General features: G+C 42.1%; 1 pseudogene; it reads left to right on the top strand.

Annotated features, from left to right (window-relative positions):
- The first annotated feature begins 4,036 nt into the window (after positions 1–4,036).
- LOC103070735 (elongation factor 2 pseudogene) lies at positions 4,037–4,825 on the top strand (annotated as a pseudogene).
- The last annotated feature ends 272 nt before the right edge of the window (positions 4,826–5,097 follow it).

Genomic DNA, 5,097 nt, shown 5'->3' with positions numbered 1-5,097 from the left:
TTATAGGGCCTGTCTTAGCTCTGGTTTCCCCCAAAAAAGCAGATCTACCACAAAGGTTTATGTGTGAGCAATTTATTTGGGAATGTGATCACAAGTAACAAGAGTGAGGGAAAGGGGGAATTAAACAGGGAAGAAAAGAAAGAGAGACGATACAAGTATATAGTTGTTCACTACTATGGAAAAACAACTCCACCCCTCAGTGGTCATCTGAGAAGATTAATAAGTGTGCCTAGGAGCCACCTGTCCAGTGGGGGGGTGGGGGAAAGGATGCATTTATCTATCTGCTTCTACCCCTCCGACTTCTAGGTTATGCACACATGAGTACAAAGGAGTTCCCATAGGTCTCCAATGATGTGGTATCAGAGAAGATCTGCACCAGGAAGTTAGAGACACTCAGTTCAGGTCAGAGGCTCTGAGCTATCCTGGCAAGGTACTATTAGGTTCACCTGCATGAAGACGTTGAAAGCCTACCAACTGATTGCTACAGTAGTGGTTGGAATAGAAAGTATGGCCAGAGGATTTAAAATGATGCATGAAAGGCATCCATATTAATCATCTTCCAGAGAGGAAATACATGACTTTCCCATAAGAGAATTACTTTTACAATCTGTCAAGTCAGAAATAGTGTTATGTTTGGCGAGTTCTATAACTGAGGAGGTTGTCTGGGGGTCGGAGGAGCATGTTAAGACATAACCCTTAGCTCTTGGAATTTTAGCATTACCATTTTGGGAGAACATCAGTAAAATGGATTTAGTTCCCTTGTCTTAAACTCAACAAAAGAAAACTTTAAGCAACTTTATTAAACCAACCTTCAGCCTGAGTTGGTCCCACATGTTAATTTATTAAATGACATTGCATTTTCATTGAAACTCTCTTTTGTGCTCTTAATTTAAATCAACATACTTGATATTGAATAGTCTATGTCAATTTCATTTCTGAGTCACCCAGCAGCTTGAGCAAAGTAATAACCAACCCCTACCAAGAGGAAAAGTTAAATAAATAAAAAGAAAAACAAAACCAAATAGTAATCCCAAATTCCTGTTTCATAATTAATATAAAAAAATGTTAATCTGCTCTCAAGTGTAAATAACATCAACAGCATATGAAATCAGTTCAGCTCTCCAAGAAAAATAATAGTGATCCTATTTATTATGTTTCATGATATCTGCTAAAAATCTAAAGGAATGCTAACTAAACATTTCTCCTCTCTCTCTCCCTCTCAGTAAAAAGACAAAGATTGTTTCAATGGAAAGAATGCATATATTCATATTAACTTTTAAAGCAAATTGAATTCAGTAAAATAATAGTTACTATCATTATTACTGGTAATTGACAGCATTTACTGGCATACTTCTCATGAGAATTCAGCAAATATTACGTATTTCGAATCCAAAAATATGGCCACAAATCCTTTAACTCTTCTCTCACGTACAGAGGAGGTTTATTTTCCCTCCCCTGGAATTTGTGCTGGCTTGTGTCTACTTTAACCAATAGAGAACAGTGGAAGTAGCATATGCCAGATCCAGGCCAACCACTTAAAAGGACTGTCAGTTTCTGCCTTGAGTGTGAGAGCCCTGAGCCTCCACATGACAATGAGCCACCACGTGAGATGTTCAACTGCCTTGCTGGAAAGACTATAGGGAAAAGTCCTGAAACTATATGAAGAAAGAGAGGGGTTTAGTTGTCCCCACCAAGATGCCAGGCATGAATGAAGCCATCTTGTATACTACAGATGAAACTAGTCTCCAGTTAAGTATCACTAGGTAGCCCTCATCGATCTAGATGGTACAAAAGAATGCCCAGCAGAGACTGCTTGAATTCTTGACCCACAAAGTCATGAGAGGTAATAAAAATGGTCAGTCAGTAACTGTTGGGATAGTTTGTCATTCAGCAATAGACAGCCAGAACAACCATACAGCCCTTTTCTTCCCATATCTGACTGAACTACAGACCAGCTACTTCTGGCAGAGGGAGTTGTTCCCATTGTTACTGCTGCTATTTTTAATGTGTATGATTTGCCTCCATTCTTCAGATATTCTTATTCAATGGGTCTAGAACAGAATCTAGAAATACAAGCACATCTTAGTCTAACACGAAAAGGCTTTCCTTGAAGAAATCCCCTCTAAAACCAATATGACAGTTATCTATTCTCTGCTTGAACATTCACTTGATAGGGATATAGCTACCTCACAAAGTAAACCCAGTCTTAATTATGGAAATGTTTTTGCTGAGGGCAGAAGAAAGTGATTCATAGATTAAATGTCTCTGGAAAACTCCATGGCAGGAATTCATGAGCCACTCGGGCTCTTCTATTAATCGATTCAACTGTGTCACATGCTTCTTTTGGTGCAGCTTTGAACTGAGACTTTTGATTAAAAATCATAAAAGAAAGAATCCATTTGTCTCAGTTCATCTATCTTTGGGCAGGACACTTTAGGCCAAACCTTGTCATAGCCAACTGACCAGCCTAGAATCTGTTGCCCCTAAGGACCCACCCTGGTCCAATCAGCTGTGGCCATGGAATTAGGTCATGTGCTCCAGAACATGACTATTTATGGTGGTAGAGTATAGGGTGAGACAATCTCCAAGAAGGAAATATACGGAAACCAGCACTGTGAAGTACAGCTAATATATTTTCTTTTCACATATCCAAGTTTTTTGTATTTGAAAAGTTCTATTAATCACCCATATTTCATCATCTACTCATCTCTGGTTGTAATCATCAGGGTCCAGTCAGAAGATAAAAACTACACAAGGTATTTTAATAGAATTTAATTAAAAGAATGGTTACCCAGGCATTAGAAAACTGAAAAGGCAAAAGGGAACACTACGGTCTTTGCTGGTACTGCTGGTACTGATGCCTCAGGAGCTTGAAAGAGAGAACTCTGACAGGGAGGTGCTCTGAGTATTGCTAAACTAGTGCAGCAACAGAACTAAAACAAGCAGAGTGATAAATAAATCTCAATAGAACTATTACTTCATTTGTTCAGGCCACTATATTCCTATCACAGACATGGTGACAACCATGCCACACTGTAAATTCCTGTTCAGTGAACAATAGGATCTGATTTTTTCATATGAATTCCTACTGACTAGGTTTTATCCAACATTGCTTAGATAGTTGACTCTTTAAGTTCAGGTGTTAGATTACAGTTTGTCCGCAAAAATGTTCATGCTTAGCCTTGATCATTTTACTGAGGTCTTTTTTTTCCTTTTTTTTCATCTCTATCATCCAAAATACTTACTGCTCCCCCCAGCTTAATTTAGAGCCGCATCTCAAGTCACCCTTTACAGAAAACCACTTTTCCATATCTAATCTCAAAAACTCTTTACCCTAATAACCTAAGAGAAACTCAAATTCTATCCAGCCAAATAATTCTAAGTAACACTTCCATCTTGGATAATTAACAAAATTTGTCACTGAGAATAATTTCCTACTAGATAAAGTATTAAAGTGGAACTATTTTTGTTATTGAAGCAACTATGTATTCTTGATTGGTTCTTTGGTTTTAACTGTTCAAAAACTGAGTGCCTATCTGTACTAGACAAGTGATTTGAGTCTCAGTTTATTAATCTGTGAAAAAAAAAAAAAAAAAAAGCACTTCTCACAATTTAGTTATAGAAATATGGCTGAAATATAAGTTTCTAGCAGATGTAGAATTTCCTGTTTTGGTTACTTAATACTATGACCATATATTAATAGCCATTGAAGAAACAAAAATGGCTATGATGTGATTCTTGTCCCCAAAGAATGCAGTCTCATGTAAAATGAAATATTATATTAAGACTGTCCCCTTCTCTGAGTCATGCTCTCACAAACTCCTCAGAAGTCCTCAATTTTGACATTTTAATTAATACTACCTGTAAAACAGCACTAATTACCCTCCATCACTGGAACAACCATAACAATTTACTTTCCCAGTCATTTTTGGGGTGAGACTGACCAAAATTGTTGTCTGATCCACATATCTATGAAATCATTGGTGTGACCCTCAGAGATGTCTGTCCAAGACAGACATCTGTCCAAGATTGCACGATGATCACCACAATACACACCCCCAACCACAGGTCCAGGAAGCAGACCGGGTACCTGAAGCCAATTCAGAAAACAACCCTTTTAATGGGTTGTTACGTGAAGCCCAAGGAGGATGTGACTCACTGAAACATCATTGTGGGCCTGGTGGGCATTCACTGCTTTCTCACGAAGACGGGAACCATCACCACCTTGGAGCACGTCCACAACATGAAGGTGATGAAATTCCGCACAAGCTGGGTCGGGTTGTCAGGATTTTCGTAGAGGCCAACAACCTGGCCTACCTGCCCAACCAAGCTGGTGGAGATGGGGCTGAAGCACTGGCCAAGTCACACCCCACAGCACCCTGCATCCTAGAGGAGTGGGGACCATGCCCACATTCCATCAAGAAATCCAGCAGTGGTCTTGCGAGGTGAGACCATCAGGAAGGAGGCTAACATGCTCTACCTGTCCAAGTTCCCTAACAAGCACAATCGGCTGTACCTGAGGGCACAGCCCTTCCCAGATGGCCGGGTGGTGGACACCAGCAAGGGTGAGGTGTCTGCCCACCAGGAGCTCGAGCAGCGGGCCCGCTCCCTGGCCAAGAGAAGTACGAGGGCGACACGGCCGAGGCCCGCAAGATGTGGTGCTTTGGGCCCGCCAGCACCGACCCCATCATCCCAAGTCACTAAGGGCGTGCAGTACCTTAACAAGATCAAGGACAGCGAGGTGGCTGGCTTCCAGTGCACCACCAAAGAGGGGGCACCACACAAGGGGACTGTGGGCGGCATTCGCTTCGACGTTCAGATGTGACGCTGTGCGCGGACACCATGCAGAGGGTCCCCACTCCTGGCACTGCCTCCACGCCGCTGCTGACCGCCCGCCCCGCTCCCAGAGCCCGGCTCCTAGATCCAGGGCCCGCAACAAGAGGTTGGCGGCATCCACCGAGCCCTGAACAGGAAGCAGGCCACGTCTTAGAGGACTCTCATGTGGCCTTACGTTCGTCATGAAGACCCATCAACGAGTCTTTGGCTTCACCGCCAACCCGAGAACCATGCGGGGAGCTAGGCCTTCCCCGGCCCGGT

The sequence above is a fragment of the Lipotes vexillifer genome, unplaced genomic scaffold (genome assembly GCF_000442215.2).
Source record: "Lipotes vexillifer unplaced genomic scaffold, Lipotes_vexillifer_v1.1 scaffold644, whole genome shotgun sequence".
NCBI lineage: Eukaryota > Metazoa > Chordata > Mammalia > Artiodactyla > Lipotidae > Lipotes > Lipotes vexillifer.
The sequence above is the reverse complement of the archived record's forward strand: the minus strand, read 5'-3'. Positions and strand labels throughout refer to the sequence as shown.